This window comes from Pelobates fuscus, chromosome 2 (assembly GCF_036172605.1).
Source record: "Pelobates fuscus isolate aPelFus1 chromosome 2, aPelFus1.pri, whole genome shotgun sequence".
Lineage (NCBI taxonomy): Eukaryota > Metazoa > Chordata > Amphibia > Anura > Pelobatidae > Pelobates > Pelobates fuscus.
Genome location: NC_086318.1, coordinates 313535819 through 313555989, shown reverse-complemented (window position 1 = coordinate 313555989; position 20171 = coordinate 313535819).

Genomic DNA, 20171 nt, shown 5'->3' with positions numbered 1-20171 from the left:
TATGTATCACACAGATTTAACCAGAAACTACCATAAACATCTGTAAAATAGTAAAGTCTAATAATTACACATTGTTATAATGGTGCTTCCTTGCTAATAATTTAATATTCAATGGACAACACATTTTTCTATTAACTTAAGGACGTAATGACACATAATGTAATTATTCCATCATGTACCATTTTACCAGCAGGAACTGTTTCCCTGATGGTAACTGGGGAGCATTTCTGTTAGCTGGGATGAAATTTTTTTGCAGTACACACAGTTTTTTCTGAGAAAATGCAGTTACAGCTTAGGGACACCTCTAGTTGCAACTCCTCAGATGGCTACTAGAGGTGCTTCCTGGGGCAGTGCTGCACAGTGTATGGAGACACTGAACTTTCCTCATAGAGATGCACTGATTCAATGCATCTCGATGAGGAGATGCTGACTGGCCAGAGCTGTGTTTGGCTTGTGCTGGCTCTGTCCCTGATCTGCCTCCTTGACACTCTCAGCCAATCTAATGCTTTCCTATGGAAATCATTGTGATTGGCTCATAACACTCCTTCTGATGATGTCAGCCAAGGATCGAATATATAATTATAAGAAAAGCTCAAGTGGAAATGGGTGAGAAGTAATGTGGTACAAAAGGTACTGGGTGCTCTTTAACCTCCCTGGCGGTATGATTATGTCAGGAATTTTGTACCAAAAGCGGTACCATTTTTTTGCATTTGAATTACCCGCCCAGTTCCGCCCCCATGTCAGGCATGTCAATCAAATTTTAATTAATCAAATCACATAATTACGTTAAAAGATAATTTAAATGTACATGTAGAATTTTAATATATATGCATTTATAGGTATTTAAATTCTACGTGTATACTAATGTAATCTTTTATGTAATTATATGTATTTATCTATATATATATATTTGCGCTTATTTGTATTTTATATATATATAGATATATATAGAATGTCATTCTAAGTGTATTTTGTTACCGATATATATATATTAATAACAAAATACAGTTAGAATGAAATTACATATGCATATATAATTTATATAAAATTTTGTTTCAATATTTTATTTATTTATTTTATTATTTTATTTATTTATTATTTTAATTATACGTATTTATATATAATATATATATATGTACATCTATTATATATATAATATATATACATCTTATATATATATATATATATATATATATATAAAAATATATTGAATTTATTTTTACACTTGTCTTTTTTAATTTTTTTTATACTTCCCACCAGCAGGGGGACTGTCTGATATTTCAAACAGTCCCCCTGCTGGCAGATCCACAGCCAGCTATAGAGGGCCATGTGATCGCTCTTTGAGAGCGATCACATGGCCCCCGGGGGCCTGATTTGCCGTGGGAGGGCTGCCTGGGCTGTGAGGCAGTCCTCCCGAAGCGGATCGCGGCGGAGGTAAGTAAATCTTATCTACCCCGAGCGTGACTCGGGGTTACCGCTTCTGGCAGCGAAAATTAACCCCGAGTCACGCTCGGGAATACCGCCAGGGAGGTTAAGGAAAAAAATCCGTCCCCACACCGGATATGTATGTACAATAGAACTAGTAATGATCCCAAGGCACACCAAAGTTTGCACATGAACAATGTTTATTCATGCATTGAAAAAATGCATCAACTAATTATGACAGAAAGAAAGTGAATAAAATAGTGCATACCCAATCTATAATACCAATACCACAATAATAATAAAGTGCTAAATGCAAACACCCATTAAAAAGATATACTGACCAAGAGCAGGAGAAATGAAAACCCCAATGTTTCAGCTCTGAAGTCTTCCAATATAACGTGCCACATGTTCAGAAGGTGACTATTCAGCCAACCTTGGATGACATAGAAAGTAAGTTGAAAACCCAGATTGGGAAGCAACTTATAATGTGTCCAGGGGCGACCAAGTTAGGGGATAACCCTTACAAAATTGTATGAATAGAAAAGCAGACCTGGTGGGTCAGAGAGAGTAGGGCGCCCCCTAGTGAATATCTATACATATGTACAAGGAATAAAATATAACTTTTAATAGTTAATGCATAAAAATGCTTGAGATAAGGACCCAGAAACAGAAATAAAATAAAAGTGAAAACACCATACACAAAATAATGAAAACAAAAATAACGAAATAATAATAACTAGATGGGAGGATATAAATAAATGTGAGAGCGTGCTGGATGGGGATAAAGTAACTTAAGGTAATAACCCAAGAGTTACTGTATGAAAGAACACCCCCCAAAACTGCTGTGTATCTCACAGGTACACTGTAAACTCTTTGTAACTCGTGCTGTGACCCTCCGTATAAACCCCACTAACAGTATCCAATACGGAATCTGATGGGGTAGAGACAATGGCAAACTATAATATGCCTATAAAGAGGGGAATGTAGCAACGAGAAAGTTACATAAGGAGTAAGTGTATCATATAGTTGAGATCTATTCAGGATGATACTAGTGTAGCTACAACCGATACAATGTGGGAGCAATGCCTCTGGGGTTGAGGGAACGATTACGGTGAAGAGAGGGAAACCAACACTCTTCAGACAGTGCTAAAAGGCACTAACCACCGACTAAGCAGTGGTGTCTTTGAAGGACAACCTCTCGTTACCCACCAAACGTCCCCCTACCTAAACCCCTCTTGTATAGAGATATTACAGGTCTTGGAGATGGCTGCGGGAACAAATCTCGGTGTGCAGCGAGCGCTCACTATCTGGCATGCGGAGCTACAGAGGACCAGGTGTAGACCAGCCAACTTGCTGGACTTGGAGAACAGGTTTGAACTCTTGATTAATACACCCCCTCTGTCCCCTTGTCGCATACCACACCAGCTCAATGCAGCACCTCTGTCCCCTAGTCGCCACCCCTCTGAGTAGAGAAAAAAACTCTGAATCACTTATGAGGACCAATTCCGACTGCTCAACTTGCTAGCTAGTATTCCATACGAACAGACTCGTAACCTATCCTCCCTATCTGCCTGCCTGACACGTGTTTCGGCGCCAATACATGCGCCTTCTTCTGAGGCTAAACGAAAAATAAATGCCGGGAGCCCCTTAAATATCCCTGAAGGCAAAGTCCCGGCTGTGGGCGTGTTTAACATTTTTGCGCCCAGACTTGCCGGGAACGGACCAACACCGCCCCTTGACTACGTGTCAAGAGCTGATTGGGTAGTGCTGCTGGAATTCGTCAGACCCATTAACCCCTTCAGTGCCCGTTACAAGTTTGTGATGAATCCTATTAAATATATATATAAAGGAGGCTACTCCCGATGATCAGTGCCTGTATTAACAGGTAACAAGATATTAGTCAATATGGGAGTGCGAACCCGGAGGAATACGGGAATCGGGGGCCTGAGGAAAGCCTCCAGTCATACAGGTCCTCTATTAGGAGGAGACTGCTTCAGGTACTGAAGAACCTAAGGGGGTTCTGGTACACAATGGGTTAATAACAGGAATATGGGGTCCCCGTTGATAAAACATAAATAAACAACATAAAACAGTTGAGTGAAACTAGAAAAAGTGGAGTGTAATAGGTCAAAAAATAATAATCCAAGAAGTAAGTGAAGTTTGCAAAGTGAAACTAAATGAAATAAAGTGAAATAAAATAAATGAAATAATGATGAATGAAGTGTAACGAAAATATATACAGTCCCTAAAAAAATTATGTACATGTGTAATGTAATCATTGTATTAAATTAAAAGCCTGGTATGATTATTTCTCAATAAAGGGAGTGAATGTAAATCCCTCATTTAGACCATTGGGGGCCAAGGTTTTAAACCTGTAAATCCAGTAACACTCTCTTTTAAGTAGAGTGTTGTCCAAGTCTCCCCCTCTATGACCTAAAGTCACTCGCTCAATGCCAGCAAACCTAACACCCTTTGGGTCACCAGAGTGTTGGTTCCTGATGTGTCTCGCCACAGGTGTATCCCTCAGGTTTCTCACAGAGTGTATATGTTCCATGATTCGCCTTTTAAATGGACGGATCGTTTTGCCCACATATTTAAGGCCACATTCGCAGATCAAGAGATAAACTATGCCTTTGGTACTGCAATTAAAAAATTGTTTGATATTGCAGACCACCTGATCGCATGAGTCCATAAGGTGTTTGGAGTCTTTGCAAATGTAGTTGCATGCAACGCATTTGCCACACTTGTAAGTACCCTGTACAGACAGCCAGTTATGTCCAGAATTCTTGGAGGATAGATGGCTAGGCACTAGTGTCTCTTTTAAATTTCTACCTCTCCGTGCTGTTAGAGATACGTAAGGGGTGACTGTCCCCTTAAAGTGGGGATCCTGTGATATAAGTGGCCAGAACCTGCCTAGTATCTTTTTGGCCTGGTTCCAGCCTGAATCAAAATTAGCGATGCAGCGAATTGGCGTTTGTGTGGCAAGTGTCAATTTGTCGCTGAGGAGTTCCGATCTATCACAATGTAGAGCCCTCTGGTACGCTTGTTTTAGACAGCGGTTGGGGTAGCCCCTCTCTTTAAATCTGTGTCTGAGGAGTTTGGCTTGGATGGTAAATTCCTCCACGTTAGAACAGTTCCTCCTGAGCCGGAGATATTGCCCCACAGGGATGCCTCTCTTCAGTGCGGTAGGGTGATGGCTCTCCCACCTCAACATAGTGTTAGTTGAGGTGGGTTTCCTGAATAGAGTCGTCTCTATGGTTTGTTTTGATGTGGTCGTGAACGTGCAATCAAGAAAGTTCAAGGAGGACCCACCTATCTCCATTGTGAACTTCAGGTTAAGGTCATTGGAATTCAAGGTCTCTACGAAGGACGAGAAGTGATCTCTCGTGCCAGTCCATACCACTAGTACGTCATCTATATAGCGTTTCCACATAAAGATGAACTTAGTGTATTCAATGTTTGAGTTACTGAAGACCACGTGCTCCTCCCACCAACCCAGGTGCAGGTTGGCATACGATGGGGCACAAGATGTCCCCATAGCTGTTCCCTGCACCTGGTGGTAGTACTGACCGTTGAACAGGAAAAAATTATGGGTCAGGACAAACTGTAATAGGTCTATTACAAAGGAGGTGTGGCCCTGATGTCTAGGACCACGTGTTTGCAAGTAGTGCTTGGTGTGTCTTAAGCCCAGGGAGTGGGGAATAGATGAATAGAGAGCCTCTACGTCCAGGCTGCATAAAATGGCATTTTCAGGGAGGTTAATGGAGGCTAGACATTTTAAGGTGAACAGCTATGGGGACATCTTGTGCCCCATCGTATGCCAACCTGCACCTGGGTTGGTGGGAGGAGCACGTGGTCTTCAGTAACTCAAACATTGAATACACTAAGTTCATCTTTATGTGGAAACGCTATATAGATGACGTACTAGTGGTATGGACTGGCACGAGAGATCACTTCTCGTCCTTCGTAGAGACCTTGAATTCCAATGACCTTAACCTGAAGTTCACAATGGAGATAGGTGGGTCCTCCTTGAACTTTCTTGATTGCACGTTCACGACCACATCAAAACAAACCATAGAGACAACTCTATTCAGGAAACCCACCTCAACTAACACTATGTTGAGGTGGGAGAGCCATCACCCTACCGCACTGAAGAGAGGCATCCCTGTGGGGCAATATCTCCGGCTCAGGAGGAACTGTTCTAACGTGGAGGAATTTACCATCCAAGCCAAACTCCTCAGACACAGATTTAAAGAGAGGGGCTACCCCAACCGCTGTCTAAAACAAGCGTACCAGAGGGCTCTACATTGTGATAGATCGGAACTCCTCAGCGACAAATTGACACTTGCCACACAAACGCCAATTCGCTGCATCGCTAATTTTGATTCAGGCTGGAACCAGGCCAAAAAGATACTAGGCAGGTTCTGGCCACTTATATCACAGGATCCCCACTTTAAGGGGACAGTCACCCCTTACGTATCTCTAACAGCACGGAGAGGTAGAAATTTAAAAGAGACACTAGTGCCTAGCCATCTATCCTCCAAGAATTCTGGACATAACTGGCTGTCTGTACAGGGTACTTACAAGTGTGGCAAATGCGTTGCATGCAACTACATTTGCAAAGACTCCAAACACCTTATGGACTCATGCGATCAGGTGGTCTGCAATATCAAAAAAAATTTAATTGCAGTACCAAAGGCATAGTTTATCTCTTGATCTGCGAATGTGGCCTTAAATATGTGGGCAAAACGATCCGTCCATTTAAAAGGCGAATCATGGAACATATACACTCTGTGAGAAACCTGAGGGATACACCTGTGGCGAGACACATCAGGAACCAACACTCTGGTGACCCAAAGGGTGTTAGGTTTGCTGGCATTGAGCGAGTGACTTTAGGTCATAGAGGGGGAGACTTGGACAACACTCTACTTAAAAGAGAGTGTTACTGGATTTACAGGTTTAAAACCTTGGCCCCCAATGGTCTAAATGAGGGATTTACATTCACTCCCTTTATTGAGAAATAATCATACCAGGCTTTTAATTTAATACAATGATTACATTACACATGTACATAATTTTTTTAGGGACTGTATATATTTTTGTTACACTTCATTCATCATTATTTCATTTATTTTATTTCACTTTATTTCATTTAGTTTCACTTTGCAAACTTCACTTACTTCTTGGATTATTATTTTTTGACCTATTACACTCCACTTTTTCTAGTTTCACTCAACTGTTTTATGTTGTTTATTTATGTTTTATCAACGGGGACCCCATATTCCTGTTATTAACCCATTGTGTACCAGAACCCCCTTAGGTTCTTCAGTACCTGAAGCAGTCTCCTCCTAATAGAGGACCTGTATGACTGGAGGCTTTCCTCAGGCCCCCGATTCCCGTATTCCTCCGGGTTCGCACTCCCATATTGACTAATATCTTGTTACCTGTTAATACAGGCACTGATCATCGGGAGTAGCCTCCTTTATATATATATTTAATAGGATTCATCACAAACTTGTAACGGGCACTGAAGGGGTTAATGGGTCTGACGAATTCCAGCAGCACTACCCAATCAGCTCTTGACACGTAGTCAAGGGGCGGTGTTGGTCCGTTCCCGGCAAGTCTGGGCGCAAAAATGTTAAACACGCCCACAGCCGGGACTTTGCCTTCAGGGATATTTAAGGGGCTCCCGGCATTTATTTTTCGTTTAGCCTCAGAAGAAGGCGCATGTATTGGCGCCGAAACACGTGTCAGGCAGGCAGATAGGGAGGATAGGTTACGAGTCTGTTCGTATGGAATACTAGCTAGCAAGTTGAGCAAGTCGGAATTGGTCCTCATAAGTGATTCAGAGTTTTTTTCTCTACTCAGAGGGGTGGCGACTAGGGGACAGAGGTGCTGCATTGAGCTGGTGTGGTATGCGACAAGGGGACAGAGGGGGTGTATTAATCAAGAGTTCAAACCTGTTCTCCAAGTCCAGCAAGTTGGCTGGTCTACACCTGGTCCTCTGTAGCTCCGCATGCCAGATAGTGAGCGCTCGCTGCACACCGAGATTTGTTCCCGCAGCCATCTCCAAGACCTGTAATAGCTCTATACAAGAGGGGTTTAGGTAGGGGGACGTTTGGTGGGTAACGAGAGGTTGTCCTTCAAAGACACCACTGCTTAGTCGGTGGTTAGTGCCTTTTAGCACTGTCTGAAGAGTGTTGGTTTCCCTCTCTTCACCGTAATCGTTCCCTCAACCCCAGAGGCATTGCTCCCACATTGTATCGGTTGTAGCTACACTAGTATCATCCTGAATAGATCTCAACTATATGATACACTTACTCCTTATGTAACTTTCTCGTTGCTACATTCCCCTCTTTATAGGCATATTATAGTTTGCCATTGTCTCTACCCCATCAGATTCCGTATTGGATACTGTTAGTGGGGTTTATACGGAGGGTCACAGCACGAGTTACAAAGAGTTTACAGTGTACCTGTGAGATACACAGCAGTTTTGGGGGGTGTTCTTTCATACAGTAACTCTTGGGTTATTACCTTAAGTTACTTTATCCCCATCCAGCACGCTCTCACATTTATTTATATCCTCCCATCTAGTTATTATTATTTCGTTATTTTTGTTTTCATTATTTTGTGTATGGTGTTTTCACTTTTATTTTATTTCTGTTTCTGGGTCCTTATCTCAAGCATTTTTATGCATTAACTATTAAAAGTTATATTTTATTCCTTGTACATATGTATAGATATTCACTAGGGGGCGCCCTACTCTCTCTGACCCACCAGGTCTGCTTTTCCAACCTTGGATGACGTAGGTCATCAGGATAATTTCTCCTGCCTCAGCTGATAAATGGGCGACTCATCTCAGTGCCTGAAGCCCCATCAGCGGCAGAAATAGAGAGGGGACTTCACCTTCACCTACTGCATAATCTGACTCCAGGTCAGACAGGTCATCAAACGGGACCAGAACAGACTCCTGATCATACTCCTCCTGATCACTGAGTTCCAACTTGCCCAGCCAGTGGTTCTTTTGTGCGGTAGATTCACTTGCACGCCATCTGTAACACGTTTAAAACTGCCCATCTTAGGAATTTTGGAGGTATGCTTTGTCTTAGCCAGTGCTTTACAGCATGGTCGGAAAGGCTGAGAGGCAGGGGGTATCGCGAACGTCTGAAAGGTCAGAGGAACCGACATTTGGGCTTGCAATAAACCCTGTGAAAACGTCTTGGATAAAGACATCGACATAACATGGACATAAAAGTGTCCAAAATAGATTGCATCTCTTCTGAGATAGTGTAATCTGCCTCATCTGCAGAGGCCATAGGGGAGATACCCTCAGGAATCTAAGGGCAGCCTGTGATCCAGTAGGAGTAGGAAGGTCCCTATTAGACTGCATTGCAGATCACGTTACAGTAAAACACAGGCCACTAATTTTATTAAAGTGTAAATGAGCAATCTAAAAACTTCCCAGGGCTGAATAACCCACAAGGAGCAATAAAAGCAAAGGGGGTAAATGGAATAAATTAAAGGATTTGGAAAAAACTCACAGAGTAGCAGAGACAAGGAGCAGTCTGAATGCCAGTACAACTAAACACTCACAGAGAGTGAAGTGCAGTCTGTGGAAGGGCCAGCCAAAAATGGACCGCTCCACAGTAAAGAAACGAACATGCGCTTGGTGGAAAAAATAATTTGTATCATGCAAAAATCGTTTGGCCCATTTTTTCTACCGAACATAGCGCATTCATGAAGATACACATGAGCAGTAGAGGCGAATGTGCTAGTCGTGCACATTCGTATGGCGAATGGATGTCAAGGAGCTGTGCGCAAATGCGTGCGCTCCAAACAAACAAACAAATTGAACAAACCTCTTAAATGGAGGGAGGGAGTGGGGAAGGCCTGGAAAAACTGCTTAATACCGGTCAGGAAGGCCTGACAGTGCAAAGAATGCAAAGGAAAAGAAAATAAACAGAGCAACAAAGAGCCCCAACTTCAGATAGACCCTGGGACTGCCCCTAGAACAGTAGCAGTAACAGTGGGTAAACAGGCACAAATACACCAAATAAGGGTAGATAAACTAAACAAAATCAATATTAATAATAGATAACACTAGATAACACAGTAATATAATTATATCAAAGATATTATTATCGGTATTTATATAGCAACAACTAATTCCGCAGCACTTTACAATATTATAAAAGAGGGGGGGATTTACAATAAATGAGACAATTACACAGGAACAATAGGTAGATGAGGGCCCTGTTCAAATTAGTTTACAGTCTAGAGTAGGTGGGGTACAAATACACAACAGGGCAGCAAGGGTGACAGCCATCAAACAAGGTGGAAAAGTAGCAGAACTGGAGATGAGAGCAAGAGACAAATATGGATAAGTATAGATAAGTTACTCTGAGAGACCATAAGCATTTCTGAACAGATGTGTTTTGAGAGACTTCTTAAACAATTGTAGACTGGGGCAGAGACTGAAGGGGTTAGGCAGGCTGTACCAAAGGAAGGGAGCAGCCTGCAAGAAGCTCTGCAAGCGCAAATTAGCAGTAAGAATGCGAGCAGCGAACAGGAGAAGGTCACTGCCAGAATGGAGGGACCGAGAAGGGGCACAGCAATGAATCAGTGAAGAAATGTAACAGGGGCTAGAGTTGTTTAAAGCTTTATAGGTAAGGGTTATTATTTTGAATTGACACCTATAGGATACAGGAAGTCAGTGTAAGGATCGACAGAGGGGTGAGGCATGGGAGGGACAATCAGCCTGGCGGCAACATTCTTTGCAGCTTATAGCTGGGCTGTTTGGCTTCTGGGGAGACCAACGAGGAGAGAATTACAGTAATCCATGCAAGAGATTACCAGAGCATGAACAAGCTCCTTGGCAGTATCTTGCGTGAGAAAGGGGTTGATGCTGGCGATGTTTTTAACTTGGAATCGATAGGTTTTAGCAACATACTGGGTATGAGGCGCAAAGGTGAGGCCAGGATCAAAGATAACACCAAGACAATGAGCTTGCAAGGATGGACTGATGCAAGTACCATCAACTTGTAGGGAAAGCAAAGGAGGAGGATCAGCATTATGAGGACGAAAAATAAGAAGCTCAGTTTTAGATAGATTCAGTTTCAGAAAGCAAGAGGACATCCAAACAGAGATTGAAGAAAGGCAAGCAGTGACACGTTGTAGGACCGTGGGGGGAGAGATCATGGGAGGAGACATATATCTGAGTGCCATCATAATACAAATGGTAGCGGAATCCAAAGGAGTTAATGAGATTGCCAAGAGTAGAAAAAGAGAACAGAAGGGGACCAAGAACTGATCCTTGGGGGACTCCAACCAAGACAGGACGAGAGGAGGAGGCACGAAACGAACGTTGGGAGAGATAAGAGGAGAATCATGAGAGGAGAGTGTCACACAGACCGATGGATTGGAGTGTTTGGAGAAGGAGGACAGTGTCAGAGGTGGCAAGAGAGGTCAAGAAGAATAAGTACGGGGTAGTGGCCTTTGGATTTAGCTGTGATTAGGTCATTTGTAACTTTAATAAGAGCAGTCTCAGTAGAATGGAGGGGGCGGAAGCCAGATTGAAGAGGATCGAGGAGGGAGTTGGAATTTAGGAATATAAACCAAATATATAAAAATAGATCCCACAATATAAGAACCATAGGACCCAGGTTCTACTTAACTGAGGGAGCAGCAAAGAAAGAGGAAGTAGTTGGTTTGGCTCTGCCCGTTATACCACAGAAGAGTTACTGATTGGCTTACCTTGTTACTATGACATGGGATCAGAGCCAGATTAAGAGCCCATTGGGCCTGGTGCTGACAATTATCATGGGCCTAATTACAGAATAGTATCGACAGAAAACACTAAAACAGTTATACCTCCCAAGCGTCATATATCTGGTGGAGGTGGTGCTGGAGGGAAACTCACAGGCTGCAGTTATAAGAAAACATATACTACACCTTGTTTGAGATGGTATAGAAGACGACTGCAGTGCGATTCTTGGACTTCCTTAAGGCGTGTCCAAGGTGGTTATGGAGAAATGCTCCTCTCTGGCCAAGACAGACTGGCGGGGGGATGGAGGGAGGTGCTCTCGAGTTATCTAAGCTAATCTCTTCCCAGTGCTCTTGAAACATGAGTGGATGGAATTGTTGTATTAAACAGTGTAGCATTACACTATAAATACTTTAATAGATCACAATGGACCTGCGCGTCCTGACAAGTTTATTATGGCGGTCCAGCGTGACCAATGAATGGTGCTGATTTGGACCTGCATGTCCGTGAATGTTGCATCTGATGCTTTACTTTAGATCAATAAAAACTTTATTTAAAAAAAAAAAAAAACAGAGTGTTTACTGCAAAAAGCCTGCAGTAGAGCCGCAACCGACACGAGCTCCGGCCGGGAAGGCAGACAACGGGGTGAAAAAAACGGCGGTCAAGCTAATAATCACCCAAGTGTGCATCACCGAGTCGAGGGAGCCCCACTGAACCTAACAACACCACCCCGGGACCTATCAGAACCGGGACCGCGGAGATCTAAATGCGGCCTACTGGAGCTGAAGCGGAGGGGAGACGGGCGCTCCCCTCGGTGCAAAAGCCCACAAGCGATCTCACCCCAGCGCACGCCCCGCCCCCCTGGACTGGTGGGGGACATCCCGGTCCCCACAGGGCAAACAGAGCTGCTGGAAAAACAAGCAAGATGGAGGCGTTGCACAGCAGGGCAACAAACCCACACAGCCTGTCCAAAATGGCCACCCAGCCTATTCCTGAAATGCGGAGCACCAGCCTCAAGACACACAGGTCCTCACTGGAAACCTTTGATTGGCTCTGCGCAGGCCTCAGGGAGGCTTTACACAGCCGGGGAGTAACTCACCGCCAAGCTGAATTAACGGTGGCCTCATGGATACGTCCTGCAGCGAGGCGCAGCTACTATATGCAGATAACCCGAGCCTCCAAGATGGCCGTCCGGCATAACAGATACTGCCGGGCCTTGAGGCGGGATGGGGCACCAAACCCCTCGTGCACATGAACCCACCAGCACACAAGAAACATTGGAGCTATGAACCAAGCGACGCCCACACATACCCAACCTGACCGAAACCCCTGCGATAAACGCAACTCGACACGCACCTCCCTAAACCGCAAGGGACCGCGCGACTGCACCACGTGGGGGAAACTACCAGAGCAGAACCCCAAGGCGGAGACTCCGGGCCCTGTGGCAGGAAAGACGAGCCCAGCAGACACAAAGCACAGGACTTACCATCACTGGGTATAGGCTGAAAAGCCTACAATGCTGCCTCACAGGGGTAATCTTAGCCTGGACTGATATGAATTCTCATAAATATAACACAGGCCCCATGTGGACTATAACCCCATGGTAACGCAGGACACACTGCACAATGCTCTTGAAGGTTATTTGCCCAGCTAATTAACGGCAAAGCATAATATTATGTTTGGTTACTTACGATAAAAAATAAAAAAAAAAGAGGCTGTATCTACGCTTAGCTTGTGTAGCGAAGTCACCACACATTGTAGGCACAATACTTTTGGCTCTATATTTGTGAGTTGGAAATTCATATAATTTCTGTGCTATTTTTCATTTTTATTACATATGTCTGCACTATGATTTGGTTGTTTATTACTTACAGGACATTGTAAATACGGTCCCATCAACATATATCTTATTATCGTTTGTACAGGTATTTCAGTGCTCCACTTATATTTGTCCTTTGCATGTAATCATTTGTGAAGGTTAAGGGAATCCTCCACTTAAGTGTAGAGCCTGATTACACCTAGCTGTAAGAGTGTGCACTTGTTTTGTTTTTACACAATACTGCACTGTTATTTGCTTCTCACGACACAACAGCCTACACAAGTACAGCGCAAGCAGCCACATATCACACACGCCTGTTACCTTTATAGTATTAATCATAATACCATATTACTATTATGTCAGCATAACTAATGTACCTAACCTAGCACTGTTAAGCGTTGATTATTTCACCTTGTTCTAATGACTTTATTGCGTTGCCAAGCTTGTTTTTGTTATAACTATATAAAAATGTGCAACTCATCACGCCACTGTATAACTTGAATATATCTATGAACACGCTGTTGTGGCGTATGTCGATGCTATGTAACAACATGCACAACAAAAATAAAGAATTAAAAAAAAAAAACATATACCCTATGGTAATCTCTCACTTTCATCTTTCAAGTAAATCCATAACCCCTAACAGCAGGTCAGGTGAAGCAGAATATCAGTGGGCAGGGTAAAAGGGTGGGCCACTGATGCCAATCACGTAACCAGAACGAAAAAGGGGCATATCTGCCTGAAGAATTTGAAAGTCAGCCTGGTGTAAATGCATGACAGGCTGCCTGCCAATTATGCAGACTGGCCAACAAAGGGTATACTGTGCAGACGGCACCCTGAGCTTGGCATGGATGCATCTAATGATGTGCTCGCTCCACGCTTTCTAAGGACTGTCCCCTAGCACTCACTTGTCCACTCCCCTCCTTACCTTCTTACTAGCAGGCAGAAGCTCCTGTTATACAGTCTGGGAAAGAGGAAAGGTGTATATAGTGAGTGTAGAAGAAATGTAACATGTCACAATGCTAGAAGCAGCAAGAGCATTTGCATAGTGTGCAAAGTCAGCTTTACCTTAACTAATTTCATTGTCAGCCAGTCCACACAAGTTGTGTTCCCCTACATCCCTCTTAAGTTTCCATACTTAAGCAAGAGCATGTGAAAAGTAGTAAAAAAAAAAAGTGCCATATCTTTTTTTTTTTTTTTTGGTTTGTTTTTTTTAAACAATGGGCCTATTCCATGGGCATTGGCCTGAAGCCGCAGTCATCAGCCCCTATGTTAAACCAGCCCTGCATGTGATTGTTATATGTCTTATTATACTGTTTTAATAATTTCTTTCTTTGCTGCTGAGAGAAATAAAGAAAGAGTGTAGCATAATATGAGCCTTCATGTCTTTCATAAAATCTACAGGTAACTCTTGGCCCTGTATCTTTGCATATACTTTGCATAGGTATACATACAGGGTATCATTGCACTCGGGAGATGTACCCGAGTACAATTTAGTGAAGTTTATTACAGTAGCACACATGTACAAAAATATGCAGCAAAAATGCAATATGTATGTAAAAATGATAAATTCCACAAACTTTGCGAAAAAAATGGATAAAAAAAGTTGCACCTCAAGAGAGCTCAAAATATATCATGTTAGAGGCCCCATAGTGTCCACATTTGAAAATGTCAGATATCTCCTGACCCTTCTCGTGTGTTTCTCCTAATCCCTGCTTTAATCCTTTCACCCTCAAGTGTTTCTTAACTGACCTAACTTCTCGTGCATCTTCTAAACCTTCTTACGTCTTACCCTTTTTTGTGCCCACACAAACATACGCAGTGACATGCATTGCATACATACATACAAACATGGTCGTGCGCAATCACATACACAGAAACATAATCACACAGTCATGATAGTAACAGCACACGCAGACTCTCTGTCACATAGAAGCACATGCATACACTAGTCACATATAATTACCAGATTTTACTATTTATATAACGTAAAGTCATGATTTTATTAAGGACACGGAGGCAAATATTATTATTGCTTTATCTCTTTCTTTATTCCTCAGCAGCAAAGAAAGGATATTAAGATATTCATAGAAAAAAACTAAACGAATACCCTCAGAGGGTTAACCATAACATCTTAGCCAATGAGAGCAGTCCACATTCCATATACTCCCATGTGACCCTAAGCCACTCCTCTTTCTTGGTGATGCCGAAGCCAATAATTAACGAAACAGAACTAAAACGAAATAAGTAAATCCACCCAGGCAGGCGAACAGTCGTTGTCTGCGAGGCGACATCTTCCGTGGGAACGAATCCTTGTGAACACATCTGTTGTAACCGTGAAAGAAATCGGTCCTGATGAGAGCCAACGTAAAGTTTCAAGCTGTAATGAACAGAGAGAACAAAGGGTAAAATATGCTCCAATAGAATATCACCCATGTTACAATAGTGGTGACTAAACTGAATAATATAATTCATGTTTAAGTTAAGCATATAGCAGGTAACCAAGTCATGAGACAAACTAATAACCCACTCGTAAAACAGTCAAGACTGTTGTGGGATGCGGGTTCCTGTCAGGATCCAGTAACAGGTCCGTGGATCCAGGAAGTAGTCTGGAAAGATCTATGAACATCTCCATGAGTGAAGGGAACCAAGGATGTACAGTCCAGAATGGGGCTTTAAGAACCAAAGATGTCCGAGAACGTCTAAGGTGTAATAATGTCCAAGCCAGTAGGGAGAAAGGAGAAAAGGCACAAAGCCGTCTGTTCAGTCATGGTTGGAGGAAGGCATCCGATGCTAGGGCGTCTGGGTCCAGAACACTTGGAGTTGGGAATTAAATCGAGATGCGAAGAGGTCAATATGCATCGGGCCCCAGAGAGTTTGTAGTTGTAGAAAACATTCGCAGTCCAGCCACCAATCGCTGGTGTCTCTCAGATGTCTGGAATTCCAGTCCGCTACTGTATTGGACAAACCTGGAATGTATTCTGCTTGTACTGATATATTGCGATCCAGAGAGTATTGCCAAAACTCCTTTGCTAGTTCTGTCAGTATCTTGGATCTCGTGCCACCCAGGCAATTGATGTAGCGGACTGCAGAGATATTGTCCATTCGTAGTATGATGGAGCAGTTGGTCGTGACCCCGAGGAGACTTTTTAAGGCAAACGACCTGGCCATGAGTTCCAGGCCATTAATGTGAAGCTCTATTTCTGTTTGGTACCATTTTCCTCCTGTGTAGATAGGACCACAACGCACTCCCCAACCTAGTGTACTAGCATCGGATTCTATGACGAAATCCGCACCGTTTCCGGAGATTGCTCTGCCGTTCCACGCTTCCATAAGTTGCAGCCACCAGGCAAGTCCTTCTTTGGCCGTGCAATCGAGTGGAACAGAATCAGAGTATGGAACAGTATCAGAGTAAGAGCGACCCAAGCGTAGGTGCGTGGCCTTTAGACGTTTAAGGGCCCTGAGAAAATCGCCTGGATGGAGGCCAAGAGGAGACCGATCATCCTGGCAAGTTGTCTTAAGGTCAAAACCGGACGTGTCAATGTCCGGCGAATTTCTTTCTTGATGAGTTGGACCTCTGTGGGTGGTAGACTGAGTGTCCCTTGTACCGCACTGATGTTGAATCCTAGCAACTCCATGGATTGGGAAGGGTTGAGCACTGACTTTTCCCAATTGATCAGAAAACCTAAATTTTGAAGGAGGGACGTCGCCCAAGAGAGGTTTTGACAAAGTAGGTGGGCATTGTGGGCTATGATCAGCATATCGTCCAGGTAAATTATCATATCAACACCTCTGCTGCGCAGAAGGGCAACCACTGATTTCGGAAGCATGGTGAAGCACCACAGAGCTGAAGAGAGGCCAAAGGGAAGACACTGGAAACACTACATAGTCTTGTCCCATTGAAATTGAATAACACGTTGGCAGTCCTCGGCAATCGGGATCATGAGAAAAGCGTCCTGAAGGTCGAGTTTGACCATTCAATCCTCCAACATGAGTAGGTCTCAAAGGCAGAGAATTCCCTCCATTTTGAAATGGTGGTACCAGACGAATGGGTTGAGGGGGCGAAGATTGATAACCGGTCTCACACCACCACACTTCTTGGGTACCAAAAAGAGGTTGCTCAGAAATCCTGGGGTGGAAATTGGCACTTCGCAAATTGCGCCCTTTGCCTTTAGCGTGCAAATTTCCTCTGACAGTAGATCCTGGTCGTGTGGGGAAAAAACTATCCTGTGTGGCACCGTGGTTTGGTAACCTAGAATGGTGTTTAGGACCCAAACGTCAACATGTGCCACGCATCGAAAAATTGGAACAGTCTGCCCCCCATATAGAAAGAAGATGGGATGACTCACCATAAGGCAGTCGGCCATAGGAGGTTCCCCTGGTCCCTCGGGATTGCCAAGGTCTGCCCCTGACCAGGAAGAAGGGTGAAGGTGACTTGGTATCTGTAGTCTGGAATCTACTCATGGCGGAGCCTTGGTATCCCCGGTAGAAACCCCGGGAAGAGCAGCCGGGCAGACAGCCCCAATGTCTGCAGGTCCCACCAAAACCTTCGGAGAGAACGCTCTCTTCATGTTTGATTGTGTATTTGTCCAGTGCTGTGAAGGTACTGACATAGTTGCCCAGTTCTTTAACAAAATTGTCCCCGAATAGGAGACCTTTTGCCTGTGGTCCATAGGGTCTATGTCCGGTGTAAGGACCGTAGGACATGGGCATTCCGCCCTAAGTTTATTCCTCAGGGCTTCATCTAGGGGTTTTCTAATCCTAGCAGCAAAGTACTTGGCCATGTGGTCAGTGGGGTACCACTCAGCAGACCTTGGGTGCTGGAGGGCATCAGTGTCAAACAGGGGTTCCCCTTATGGGTCGAGGATAGCTGAATTGTCCACCATCTCTTAAATAGTAAGTACTGGTCATGCAGATAAACTGCGGTCAGGAGATGAATTCTCCAATTTAATAGAGCCGATCACATCGGACTCACCAGAAACCTCCTCAGAATCCAAATCAGAGTCGGAAGAATCAGACAGGGATTTTGCCCTTTTCCATGTCCGCACTGCTTTTACATGGGGGCACCACGTCATCAATGGTGACCGGACATAACCTATCCGTATTTACAATTTTGGAGGTGTTTTGGCCCACATAGTAGGACTTTTTAGTAGCCTTACACCCGCTAGGGACTCCTTAGGGAGTGTTAACCCAGAAGCTTGGTTAGATACCATGATAACATTCGATATGGAGTGGGACAAATTGTCCGACATAGCTCCCATTGCATTATAAATGGCCTGCGTGACCAATTTGGTCATGGTGGCGTCCAATAGCGAGTGAAACTCCTCCAAGTTTATCTGCTCTAGTGACGCTTCCTCTTCCCCTTGGTGGGTTGGGTGTCTATTTGAAATAGGGGTAAGGCGCTACCTATTGGTATTCCCAGAGGTGTTAGGAGTATTAATCTCCAAATCAGTAGGGGTCTGCATGGTGACAATATGAAGGGCAGATAGCACTCTGCACACTGGGGTTGAACTATAGGAAAGGATCCTGTTAGAGAAGGAGGGCTGGGCTGAAAGCAGGGACTGTCAGGCACAAAAATACATAAAGCAACACAGGTATAATGGGCTAGCTTACCGATTGTTCCCTCAGGAATAACCTCAGAGTAGCACTGGTAAGCTTTCCAGCAACACAGGCAGCCAATCAGCTCGCACACGCCCTCAAACGAGCGGCACGATGGGAGAAAATAAACGAGGCAAAAATTTGCCACACGTAAGATGGGCGCCGCGATGCGGAGCCGTGAACTGCACTTTCGCGGGCTGCACCGGTGGGGTTTAGGCCGCAAACCGGCAGGCAGACAGGGAGATGTGCCCTGAGGCCAGCGGGAGACCCAGGAAGGTCGGGGTCGCCTAGCACTGGGGGGAAAACGGGTAATGAACTACCCAAAGAGAAGAGAGGGAACGGTTTGCTGTGGAACACAGATAATGTTATATTAATAGAAAAAAAATGTAAATAACAGGTAATTAATAACACAAAACAGAAAAAATTGATGGTACTTAGCTGAGGCAGCAGCAAAGAAAGAGGAGTGGCTTAGGGTCACATGGGAGTACAGGCATTTCTCACTTTATGAACTCTCGCTTTATGAACTCCCGACTTTATGAACTTTTTTCTGGATGTGCCGCCATTTTGTTTCACCTCCATTTTGTGTCAGTGGTCCACGGATCAGGACCGAGAAGAGTGCTTTGGAGCACAAACAAGAAGAGCAGAAGAAGAATTTGTGGTCAGGAGTAGACAAGAAGAGAAATGCGGATCAGGAACACAGTTCCTGAAGATAAAGGGTTAAAAAACAGGTTTAGATTGCACTATTCTCTTTGTGCTCTCACGAGCATACATTACAGATCCTGTAATATTATTGCACTGTGTGCTATTGAGTGTAGATTTGACTTGATTTGTCTGTGTGTCTGACATAGCTGTCTGTGTATTTGTGTGTTTGCCATTGTATCATGTTTTGGCAGGCAGCAATAGTAAGAAGCAGGGATGAAAAGCCTGAAAAAGGGGAAAAGGAAGAAAGTTTGAGATCTGTAAAAATAAAAGGAGTAAAAGAAAAGCGATAAAGGAGAGGGGGATGCTGATAATGAAGAAAATGAATAAGTATGGGGGTTTAAGAGAGGTGCCCCCATTTAACAAGTGCAGCATGTCTCTTCATTGAATAGTATGAGGATGGTATGCTATGCTTTCATGTTGTATTTGTACATAATAATTTAGGTTTTCAACAGTAAAATTTGTTGGTCAGGAACGGAACCCGTGTTTATTACATTGTGTCTATGGGAAATTAGTTCTCACTTTATGAACTCTCACTTTATGAACCAGGCTTCGGAACCAATTAGTTTGTAAAGTCGGGAACTACCTGTATATGAAATGTGGACTTAACCCTCTGAGGGTATTTTTTTTTCTATGAATAGCTTAATATCCTTTCTTTGTTGCTGAGGAATAAACTGTATTGGGTAGGTTATTAATTTAGATCAGTATTTTCACACAAATTAACAAAGATACATGCTAAGGGGGTCATTCTGTATTAGAATCTACTGCTATGTCCTGAAGTGGTTAAAAACTATTTTTGTTTTGGTACAAACATTAGGTCATGAAGACGTTTTTAAAATAAATCGAAAGGATGAGTTTACTTTAGTA